The following is a 12942-nucleotide window of genomic DNA, read 5'->3' on the forward strand; positions in this document are numbered from 1 at the left end:
TAAGAGCAAGAACTATGACCTTTTTCAATGACCGCGTGCATCCCCAGCACAGAGTTCAATGTCTGATGTCATGCAGACAGTTTGCAGGTGACTATCTGAATAAATAAACAGATGAATGTGTACTCTGATTCTTTTTTTCCTTTAATCCCCTCTATTCCTGTAACCCTTATCAGACTTCAAATCCACTATCTCAATCTTATCACCATAGCCCAAAAGGCAGACGGTCTTAAACCTTACTTTATTAATGTACAAATGACAACTCAGAGAGGTAAAGCAATTTGCCCAAGACCACAGAGCTTATAACTAGGTGTTTTTTGCACCTGGTCCTACTACGCCTTTCATTGTCCATATTTCTTGCCGAAAAATTGTCAGCACTAATTCTTGCTCCTGCACAAGTCATCCCTGTTGTAAACACCTGGGCCTTCCCCGTTCCTGCCACCCCCAGACAACAACCCTAGGCTTCCCCACCCCTTTCCATGGGCTAAGGGATCTCATGGGTAAAAGGCACTTTAAAGGTCAGCTGGTCAGAAATTCCATCTAATGTTTCATTCACCACCAAATGATCCTCTGACTGCTTTTTGGATGCTTCTAATGACACAGAACTCATTACCTTTTTAGGCCTCCAGTTCCATCATGGGGCAGCTCTGTTGAACTTAGACTGGCTTGCCATCTAAAAACTGCAATTCTCATTCTAATCATAAGACCCAGACCCAGAGCTATGCACTTTGTGCTTTTTGGACACCCTATCTGCAGTACTCAAGCGTGCCCCTGCTTGGGGTCATGCTAAGATTAACCAACAAACTACAGTTCAGGCAGGTGAACTCCCACCCTCAGGAACTGTGGGGCACTCTTGAGTGCTTTCTGATTAAGGTGTGTATGTCCAAGTGTGTGTGCGTGTGTGTGTGTGTGTCTGTGTGTTGTGTGCATGTTTGAGGAATGGAAGGGGAAGCAACAGTGGAGACTCTAAAAAGAGGACAGGTCTACAAAACTGCCAAATCCTAGGACAACTGATCTCCTGTTCTAACCTGATTTGCAGCTTCTTCCCTAAATTCACAAGTAATATGCCAAACTGCAGAAGGGAAGCTATAGGACAGTGACTTGTTTGGGTTTAAATTCTAGCTTTTCCATTTCCAGCTGGATGACCTTGGACAAGTCATTTAACCTCCCTGAGGCCTCCATTTTCTCATCTGTAAAATGTCAACAATACTAGTACCTAAACCTTGGATTATTTCGAGGATAAATGAGAAACAGAACTCAATGAAGAATTTATAAATTCTAGGGTGTCAGGTGCATCATCAGAGGTCGTTTGTTCCAGTGCTTGGCCTTCAGCTCAGCATTATTCACTCTTGTGCACGTCTGAATCTGTAAAGCTTCCCTTGTAACCTGCTGGCGCTTTAACCACACTGTCAGGAATCTCCTTAAACTATCCACTTCCTACCTGGTGGAACATAGTAGACAAGGGTAGAATTGAAAGCTTAAGTCCAAAGCTATTAAGTCAGACTACCTGATTCTGAATTCTGCATAAGTCACCTCACCTCTCTAATCTTAGTTTTCTCATTTGTAAAATGAGGACACTAATTCCCCATTGAACTGCTCTGAGCATCAAAGGAGAGATGCAGCATCTATAATCTCATATAGTCCTAGCTATCATCCTACAAAGTAGAAATTGTTGTCTCTGTTTACAGAGGAGGGAACTGATACTCAGAGTGACAGAGTATAACCTACGAGAGGATACTTGTTTCAAGTGACAGCAGGTCAATCTCTGAGGAAGGTCATATTCTCTGTGGGGCAGGGAGAGGGACCCCTGGATAATGCCCAGTAGCCCAGTAGTGGCTGATGTCTTTTGTTTGCAAATTAGAATTATTTTAATATTTTTAAAAAGCACAAAAATAGCCATGTGGTCCTGCTGTATTATTTGCCCTAAAGTAAGGGGCAGAGTGAAGAATCCCAGTGCAGCTCAGTGGGCCCAAAAGTGGTTCTTCCCACAGACTAAGGCATGCTCAGCCCCCGCCTCCCCCTGACTTACATCGCTCTTGCTGTTCAGGGAGCAGTCAGCATTGCAGTGTATCATTTACTCCTGCCTCTTGAGACAAGGTGGGCTGTGGCCAGTAACAGGAAGGTGAACAAAAGGCCATGTGTGATCTTCTGCTGCCCTCTAGTGCCTGCTTAAGACAATTGCTCTTGGGAAAAATCTTAGTTCTTTCATGCCAAAGCGTGATTACTGCGGGCAAAGCAACTTGCTAGGCACCGAGGGCAACAAGAAGGAGAGTAAAGGCTTAGTTATGATATAAGGAAGCCTAGCGTGATGACTACAGGGGTTCTGAACAAGCATTACTTAGAAGGCCTACCAGTGCCAGGTTTGGAGCTAGGTATGGGGTGGGGGTGATATTATGAATAATGATTTGTTTCAATCCTACCGGTACTTAAGTGCAGAGATTTGATGGAGTGTATCAGCTAGGAAGGAAAAGCCAAAAGAGAAGGAAAGGGGAGAGACGGAGATAAGGCAGAGAGAAGAGATAAACAATGGAGCAGGATCTTAAAGGAAACAGGAAGAGATGAACTCCCAGGTAGCGCTGGAAAGGATGTGGTCTGAATGTCGGTCAGATCTAGGTTTGAATTTCAGTTTGATCAAAACTATGCATTTGACCCGAGCTTCTGTGTACAGTTATGCGAGTTGTGTACTGCACGACAGTGACAAGGCAAGGGGGTGAGTGCGGGGCTGCATCCTGTCTCAGCTCCACTGGCCATGCCTGTACCCACGGGGCTGAATCCAAGCAGAGGAGCACCATTTCCTAATTCACGCAAAATGTGACTTATGGGCTAGCTAAGGCCTTGGGTGTGACCATGGACAAGCTACTTCCTCTCTTGGAACCTCTGCTTGTTTATGCATAAAATAAGGCTATTATCACCAATAATAAAAGTTACTGTAAGAATTTAGATAATGTACGCCTGTGCCTCTCCAGAGATTTCCGTTCTTACTATTACTAGTATTATTATAACAACCTCATTTCATTTTTAAGATGTGGTGGGACAAGTGCTTGAAAAGGGGAGAGGGTAGAAAGGAAATTCACATTTCCTGAGCTTCTATTCTTTGCCAAACACAAGACACTGTAAATCTCATTGAATCCTCACAACAGTGCTTTGGACTAGGAATATTACAATTTTTATAACCATATTTTACAGCCAAGGAAACAGAGATTCTGAGAGGTGACACACTGCAGCCAAAGGCCATTAGGCATTCAGGCTTTGACTTCAAAGCCTCTTTTCTGTCTGATGAAGAGCAGAAGCATCATTAATAAGAAGCCTGCTTTCTCTTCCCTGGGATCCCATTCCTCCTCTTTCTTAAAAACTCTACTCAAAACTTATCCCCTTGAGGAAGGATTCCAAAATGAGTTCCTCCTCAATTCCTTCCCCCTCCTTCCAGTAGCTTCTTAGACTAGGGATCAAGGAGGACATGCCCAGAAGGAATCATCCCTAGACAGGATTTAGGGAGCGAGAGGCCTCTGAGATGCTAATGGCCTGTTTGAGATGAAGACTCCCAGATCCTACTTAGACAGGACCTTGAGGCAGCAGAGCAGGCCAACAAGACAAACCAGGCCACCTGGGGCTGGTGACAGGTTGCCAGGTTCAAACGTCAGGGAGGGTATGAACTTGGGATGGCTCAGTTGGAGGCTTTGGTGCCATCAGAAAAGAAACTGCCACCCTCTGACCACTTTCTTAGGGGTTTTGCTGTCACACTTCTAAGTCTTCATATTCACTGAAATCTTAACAATACTCAGGTTGAAAGGTCACCTTTAAACATGTTGATAGGCGATGCTTTTGGAGAACATGTTCAGGGTGTTACTTCTCCCACTAGCTTCCCTCTTCCCCGTAGCTGTGCTTCTAGGGACAGGAAAAGGGACTAATGAGCCTACCCATCAAAAGATCAAATTAAATGAAAATAGAAATAAAATGAAAATAAAGACTGAGGGACTTCCCTGGTGGCGAAGTGGTTAGGAATACACCTGCCAATGCAGGGGACACGGGTTCGATCCCTGGTCCGGGAAGATCCCACGTGCCGTATAGCAACTAAGCCCGTGCACCACAACTACTGAGCCTGCACTCTAGAGTCCGCGAGCCACAACTACTGAAGCCCAAACGCCTAGAGCCCGTGCTCCGCAACAAGAGAAGCCACCGCAGTGAGAAGCCCACGCACCATGACGAAGAGTAGCCCCTGCTCGCCACAACTAGAGAAAGCCTGCGCGCAACAATGCAGACCCAACACAGCCAAAAATAAAAAATTAAATTTAAAAAAATTTTTAAATTAAATGTAAAGCAACTATACTCTAATAAAGATTAAAAAAAAAATTAAAGGATTGAGACCCATATGGGATTCTCTGTCTTATCGCTGAGAAAATCAGTAAAATTAATATTAATCATAGCTATGATTTTACATGCACATATTCCAGGCCAGAGGTACTGTTATTTGTCTTGCATACATTGTCTCGTTTGTTCTGTATAAATCATAACAATGAGAGTCTGGTTGCATTATCGTATTTTAAAGTTGAGGAAATGGAAGCTCAGAGAGGTGTAATCAGGGAGAATTAGACTTCTAATTTGACTTATCCTACTTCTAAACATGTTCCCACTATCTAAAACTGCCTCCACTATGTTATCTTGCTGGAGATTCAGGTTATAAGTTCTGAAAATCAAATGTACAATTCCTGTTGCTTCTGCCCATTACATCATAGTGATAAACAGCATGACCCTTAAATAATAATTTGTGGACAATAAATAGAGAATTAGTTAAAAGACTAGGAGTCTATATTCTTAACAGGAACTGGGGCAATCTTTATATGTGATATGGAGTAATCATAATACGTTTTATTAAATGGAAAATACAGAACAGTATTTATAGTGCTTTCTTTTGTATAAGAAAGAAGAGGGAGTATAGACACATACATACAAAAAGATGTAATCATATCTATCTATATCATATCTACCTATATGTAAAGAGTTAGATATAATATGTATAATACCTATTAAGAAACACTGAAACAATTAACCAAAACTAATAAAAATGGTTACCTACTGGGGGATTGAGCAGATAGGGTCAAGAGAACAAAACTTGAAGCCAGAATTTTTTTAGTGAATCTTGCTTTATAAGTTTTAGCTTTGGAACCACATCAAATTTTTACAGAATATTTTTTAATCAAAAAAGAAAGACAGGGAATTCCCTGGTGGCACAGTGGTTAAGAATCCACCTGGCAATGCAGGGGACACGGGTTCGAGCCCTGGTCCGGGAAGATCCCACATGCCGCGGAGCAACTAAGCCCGTGCGCCACAACTACTGAGCCTGCGCTCTAGAGCCCGCGAGCCACAACTACTGAGCCTACGTGCCACAACTACAGAAGCCTGCACACCTAGAGCCCATGCTCTGCAACAAGAGAAGCCACCGCAATGAGAAGCCCACGCACCACAATGAAGAGTAGCCCCCGTTCGCCACGACTAGAGAAAGCCCGCGCACAGCAACAAAGACCCAACGCAGCCGAAATATAAATCATTTTTTTAAAAAAAGAAAGACAATACAATCTCTACAAATTATACGCAAACTTTAAATGTATATATCCAGCTATATATCAAAGTGTTGGCATAACTACACAGAGAAAATAATTATGTTGAAAGGCTTTAAAATGCAGTATTTTGATTTTACATGCTTAGGGAGAAACAGTCCAAAGAAAAAAAAATGTTCTGCAAATAAATCTTAAACTAGATTTAATGGACTTACTGCTAGTTGTAATACTGGTATTGCTGTTTTGAAACTATTGTGTGTAACCTGTGGGCTATAGCAGACAAGCCACCATGTTACCGTCATTAGGAACTAAGATCATTCCTGAATTGTTTATCTCTTATGTTTATAAAGTCAAAGAAGTTGAGAAAAATTCTGTACCTTGAAATTTCTATTGGAAATCATATACACTAATGATCTGCTTTTCTCTTTAAAAAAAATAAACATTTCATAGCTCTGTCCACTGAAAAAGCCTAGAAGTAATGGTAACCTAACAGCAATAAATACCCTTAACACCCATACTCTTGTTTTTAAATATCATCTTCCCCTAAAAGGAACAAAAGATTCTTGGAAAAATTCCTTATTCCAAGTCTGGGATAGGTATGGTACAAGCTGAGCCTGGGAAGTCTTGCTGCGCCCAAAAGCGAGATAGCTGCCAAAGACCAATGTGGTCATTTCAAAAGGACAGGGAGACCAGTTTAGAGGGGCTCACACTGGCCTAACACTGAATAAAGTGAACAATTACTGTGATTGATTAAAATAGACCAGATAAACAAATTTCCTATAATTCATAACATTCCTCAAATCAAACCCAAAACCAAAGCCAAAGCCAAAACTCAAACTGGAAAAAAACAAACAAACAAAAGCTCATTGCTCATCACTGGGGATGGCTAAGAGACCAGCTCATTATTCTGAAAACTGGTAAAAGAATCAAGTAGTAGTCAAGATTTTAATCATGAACTGGATTTCAGGGTAACCACAATTTACTTTATGGAAATACTGCATTTAATACAGGCAGGAAGGATGACAGAAAATTACCATTTTGTAATCTCTAATAAAATAATAGATATAGACAGCTATCATTGATGAATGCTAAAACCATTAGTAGAAAGGCTGACGGGAGATATTCTAATGAATGGATCAGACTCGCTGCACCTGAACCTGCTGATCAACTTTAACTTCACTAAAAGTAAAAATCAGACATTAAGTGCCTTTGATATATGCCATAGGAAGTACATGGGACAGCCTGTATACTTCAGCCAGGGCTTCTTAAGCCCATGGATAGAATTCAATGGTCTATAAATTTGTATATGGGGAAAAAAATACATCTTTATTTTCAGTATCCTCTAAATGCAATTTAGAACATATAATGCAATTTTATGCATTATAAATAACTGTATATCAATTTTTTTAAAAAGCAATAATATTTGCCTACTTTGGGAAAACTAAATTAGAATAATGGATAGCAGTGACATGAAAAGAATATGTGGGTAAAGGTGATGAGGCCAGTTGGGGAAAGGAGACTGTCTCTTAGTCTGCTGCCATCCAGTCCTAAAAGATCTCAACTGGGAATTCCCTGGCGGTCCAGCGGTTAGGACTCCATGCTTTCACTGTCGAGGGCCTGGGTTCAATCCCTGGTCCAGGAACTAAGATCCCACAAGGTACGTGGTGTGGGCAAAACAACAACAACAAAAACAAAACACCGATGGATGGACAGGGTAATGGTAGCCACGATAAAGAGAAAGCTGCTGAAATCCTGGAGCCAAGAGGGCAGGAGATCTGGACTGGGGTTGATATGTGGGGCTTAGGAGAAATGAAGCACATGGCCAAGCTTCCAGTAGCCTCACTTCGCACTGAGTCGAGTTGAGGTTGGTGCCACTGCACAGGGAATGTTCTCTGAGCAAGCCTTCAATGCCACTAACGTTTACCAAGTCTCTGCTCAGTCACTGTCTGATTACTGCTGACCTTTTGTAACCAGGCAGGATCCTATGGGGCCTTCCCAGAACTGACACCACTCCATCCCCACCCCGCCATGTCCTCCACCTGCCTCTTATCTGTATAAAAATTTTAGCCTCCTAAGGCCTTCTCCAAGTTCCAAAGAGTAAATTTAATCAGAGAAGTGAGAAAACGCAGAAAGGAAAACAGCTAAGCAAGACAAAATAATAATAATTTAGCCATTAAACAAAGTCCAGTACTTTTAGTTCCTCCTCAAGGTCTACAGATAATATTCTGAGCCGTATCCTTTGAGCTGTTCTGCAGACACTGAAACCCCCACCAGGTGGAACAAGTTAATGATATGCTGCCCAGAAGCACAGAGACCCCAGGTGGGTTGGAACCAGAAGGCTGATGATGTTGACTCCCAATTACCTCACCAGCAACCAATTAGAAAACTGTCCACAAGCTGATCACACACCCGATAGCTCCCTCCTTCACCCTTTCTTTAAAAACCTTTCCCTGAAACGCACTGGGGAGTTTGGGCCTTCTGAGCACTAACTACCTGGACCCTTTGCTTGGTGCCCTGAAATAAACGCTGCACTTTGCTTCACCACAACCCAGCGTCAGTAGATTGGCTTTACTGCCTGTGGTCAAGCGGACCAAAGTTGGGTTCGGTAACACTTTGACTATCCACACTAGTTCAAACCACTACAAACTGGATCTGGCCAATGCACGTAAATGTGATGATATTGAAATAAAAATTCAAAATCCTAAACCAGCTGTTTCCATATCAGCACAAGGAAATAAATCAAACAAAAGAAAGCACAAAGGACATTTATGCAGTTTTATTTGTGATGGTTAAATGTTTAAAGATGAGCTTTCAACTTGACAAATTCTTATAGCCAGTTTGACAACCATAAAGGCCAGAAAAATATGATTTCAAACATTTTTCCATAAAGTAAATAAAAGATAAAACCTTATATTTATTTTTAAAAAAATGTTGGAGACCCAGCATGGTCACAAGTATGCATGAACAGACTAAAAGGAAACTCGGTAAGTATTTACATAAATATAATCAATATAATGGTTATATTAGGTGATGGATAAAGTTGACTTTAAAAAATTCTCTTTTATGCTGTAAATTTAAATAGAATTCAAACATTTACTGAGCACTTACTAAGTATCAAGTATAGGCTAGGTTGAGAAACCCACAGGGATTGAGTATGACATACAGAGATTGGAGTCAGTTTCAACAGAAAGTAGACAAATGACAGACAGACAGAGGTAAGATAAGATATCTATGTAAGATGTACATAGATATGTACACAAGCAGCATGAAAGACCAAGGGAGGGAGAAGAGAAAGGAGGGAGGAAGTGGGGAGAGGGAGAGGGGGAAGGTGGGTAGGAGGGATGGAGCCTCGAAACCAGCCTGTGATGATCTTACCTCCTGATACACACTGTCTGTTATAATCTCTTCCACTTGAGTAACTTGCTTTTAACCAACAGACAAAAAAGGCTATGACCTCTCTCTTGCTGGTTTTGCTGAAACAAGCTGTCCTGGAATAGCTCCTGTGGCAAGGACCTGAAGGCAGTTTCCAGCCAAAAGCCAGCAAGGAAATGAAGCCTTCAGTCCGACAGCCCTTTAAGAACTGAAAGCTGCCAACAACAACCTAAGTGATCTTGGAAACCGCTCCTTCCTGAAACTTTCAGGGGAGACCCCAGCCCTGGCCAATAACTTGATTGCAGCCTCTTGAGAGACCATGAAGTAGAAGATCTAGCTAAGGTGTGCTCAGATTCCTGACTCACAGAACCTGTGAGATAAGAAATGCGTGTTGTTTCAAAGCACAAAGTTTGGGGGTAATTTGTTATTCCGTGATAGATAAGTAATACAGATAGACAGATATAATTTTCCATTATTTCATGGAAATGCTAGCAGTTATAAATCTCCAGACTCAGACAAATTTGGTTAGGATGCATTCGAGTTTTAACTCCTTAGATTTTCTATCCTATTTTCCATAAACAAGACCTTTATCTTTCTCCTCAATTCAGCTGCTAATATGAGAAGGAAAAGAGAACATTTTGTCAAAATAGTAATAATAATAATAATGACACTAATAGCTATCATTCATAGAGCACTTTTCCAGGAAGTCCTCTAAAAACAAGATCTATTAAATCATCTAAAATTTACAACATTACTATGAGGTAGATAACTACTATTATTCCCATTTTGCAGGGGTGGAAAGTGAGGTACAGAAAGGCTAATTAAGCTGTCCAAGGTTACACAGCTTGTCAGCTGCAACAAGTTACTAAGCATTACTTCGAATCATCTTCTAATCTATTCCCCAAACCTTCCAGGTGGGTGGAACTGGGGTTCCAACCCAGGTTTGTCTGACTCAGAAGCCCTCTACCACACAATGGTGGACTTAATAAGCAAACTTAATAATAATAAATGCAATGCAATGGACATTACTGCATGTTAGGCAATATCCTAATATGTAAGTGCTTAACACCCATATCTTATTCTGCTCCCAACGATGTTGTGAATTAGCTGTTGTTATCACCATTTTAAAGGGAATGAAAGAGAGGTTAAACTACAGATCTTATTTGTAAAGGGAGAAAACAATGCTTAGCTGATAGGGGGACGTTATCAGTTGAACTGTGTCCCCCAAAAGATATGCTGAAATCCTAACCCCCAGTATGTCAGTATGTGACTCTATTTAAAAATAGGGTCGTTGCAGATGCAATTAGTTAAGATGAAGTCATACTGGAATTTTAATTGGGTAACATAGAGGTCATAATCTAATAGGACCAGTGCCCTTAAAAGAAGACACGGGTATGGATGCAAAATGTTGCCTGCCATATCAGGAGACAAAGAATGTTGCGGCCATCAAGCCAGCAGCCACTGAAGAAACCCCCACCTGTGCACCCTGAGGGGATTCAGGATGGAGAAAAGCAAGATACTGGCCCCAGATAGTTAAGGTGCATATCAAAGGAATGATTTCAATCAGCCCAGACTCTTGCATCTTCTCATAAATAAAAAAAAGCACTAAATTCATTAACTTGAAAAGTCTGGTTTTCTTTAACTAACAGTAATCTTTTGATGTTCAGATTACCTGGTTTTGGTTGCAAAACTCCTACATATCCTGGCTCCTCCCTTACCTCTTGGGAGCAGTCCCATAGAGCTATCTGAGAGGCTGTCTTCTGGGCTTAAGTCCCCAGATTGTCCGCCAAATAAAATATAATTCTCAACTTTTAGGTTATGCATTTTTTTCAGTCAACACAGACACACAAGGAGAGGAGAATGCCATGGAAAGACAGAGACATACAGGGAGAAAATGACCATGTGAAGCCGAAGGCAGAGATTGGAGTTATGCTACCATAAACCAAGGAACACCTGGGGCCAACCGAAGCTGGAAGAAGGCAGGATCCTCCCTAGAGACTTCACAGAAAGCCTTGCCCCACTGCCACCTTGATTTCAGACTTCTAGCCTCCAGAACTGTGAGGGAATAAATTTCTGTTTTAAAACACCCAGTCTGTGACACTTTGTTACAACAGCCCAAGCAAACTGATACAGGTGGTTTAAATGTTAAATTAAAAAAAAAAAAAAGTTACGGTAAAATGCTGAATAAAGAATAAAGTATTCCACAAAGAGTATTTTTTAAATGTCTCTGTCTATGAGGAAAACTAATAATGTGTCAAGGGTATGCAAAGCCACAGGATTAAAATAAGTGCATTTTCCCAGGGTGTTTATTTTACTCTGAGATTTTTGTGGGAAGCATGGTAATTAATTTAACTGGTAAGTAATTTAAACATTTTTTAAGGCAAACAGATTTTTTTTTTAAGAGAAAAGAAACGGTTTGTTGTTGTTGTTGTTTTTTGAAAGCATGATTGGACTATATCCCCAGACTGTCAGGAGTACCATTAGCTCCTCCCTATGATAGGGGAAAGGTCAGTAAAAAAATATGATGAGTCCTGAATTGAGACTTTGGGCTTGTAACTGTGGTTTTCATCAGAGTGCTAACTCCCCACCTTGTCTAAGAAGGGGGTATAAGTGAGGTCTCGAGGCTGGGAATAAACAGTTTGACAGTAACTCTCGCATCTCCCCCACCTGCAACACAGTGGTTGGTAGAAGAACCCCAGGCCTCTGTCCAGAGAGGCTCCTTGCCATTCCGGTGAAACAGGTTGCACTAAGTCTCCAACATGGCTGAAACCCAGGGCAGAGGGCAGTCCCTCCTTTTCGCTGGCAATGTTGCTCAGAACAGATCATCTGAGGGTCTTTGCCTTGACAGGATCATGATCTGTGGTCATAATGACAGGCACCATTTGCCTCATTTTCCTTGAATTCCTAAATATCATCTCTCTTCTCTTTTGAGACTTAAAAACAAACCTTACTTAATAAAGTATCAATAGAAAGATAGCTGGTGTCGTAAAATGTGGGTAGTCTTTGGACGGCGGTTTGGAGCATGTCATGAGCCTAACTGGCCTGGATTTGTACTCCAGCCCTGCCACTTCCCAGAAGGTGACTGTAGGCAAGCCATTTAATCTTGCTGAGCCTCGGTTGCCTCTTTTGTAAGATAAAGCTACTGATGCCTACTTGAATCATTGCTGAAAAGATTAATTGTGACATAGGGCAGTATCTGTGGAGTGTCTGGTATATTGGTGGCGTTCAAAAAATGGTCCGTTCTTATTCGATTGACCCCACTGAGTCATTCCGCAGCTGGACTAACTCTAGGTCAGACAGGGGACGTGATTTGCCTAAGGTCACATTTCTGAGTCTGACTCACTCAGCAACTTCTGCGTGCTGGGCACAATGCTAACAGATATGACAACCAGCAGGCAGTGTCCTTCAGGGAGTTCACGGCCCACTGGTGACAACTGCAGGGAAGTGGGTAATTAAAGTCCAGCCTGGTGTGTGCTTTGTGAGAAATCATCAAATTGCAAGTACTTGCTGGGCAGGCAGTGAGCATACCCTTCATTAAATGCAAACCACTATATATTAATAATCTCAGTTAATCCTATCGCAAACCTCATCTCCATTTAGAAAGAAAGAGGGACTTCCCTGGCGGTCCCTTGGTTAAGACTCCGTGCTTCCACTGCAGGGGGCACAGGTTCCATCCCTGGTCGGTGAACTAAGATCCCTCATGCCCCATGGTGTGGCCCAAAAAAAAAAAAAAAAAAAAAAAAAAAAGAAGGGCCGAGAGGTTAAGGGGCTGGGTTCTCAGAATCAGGTTCCAATCTTATCAACTTGGGGCCCTGTTATTCAGTCACCTCGGCATCAGTTCCTTATCTCATAGGGTCACTATGAAGACTAAGTGAACTATGCACGTGAAGTGTTTAGCTGCAGCCGGCCAGTTTCGCTATTGTTTTTGTTCGTTGTTTTATCGTTGTGAAGGGTCACAGTGTCTACCCGGGATGTCAAATTCAAGCCCATCCTCCTTCAAACTCCTTCTTATTCCTAA

The 12942-nt window shown here is 41.7% G+C and overlaps 1 protein-coding gene across 3 annotated transcripts in view; it reads right to left on the reverse strand.

Annotated features, from left to right (window-relative positions):
* The window catches only part of ASTN2 (astrotactin 2), an 898930-nt gene that overhangs the window by 195404 nt on the left and 690584 nt on the right, over positions 1-12942 (reverse strand). The gene's annotated exons all lie outside the window — the stretch shown is intronic.

This window comes from Balaenoptera borealis, assembly GCF_965194805.1.
Source record: "Balaenoptera borealis genome assembly, chromosome: 8".
NCBI lineage: Eukaryota > Metazoa > Chordata > Mammalia > Artiodactyla > Balaenopteridae > Balaenoptera > Balaenoptera borealis.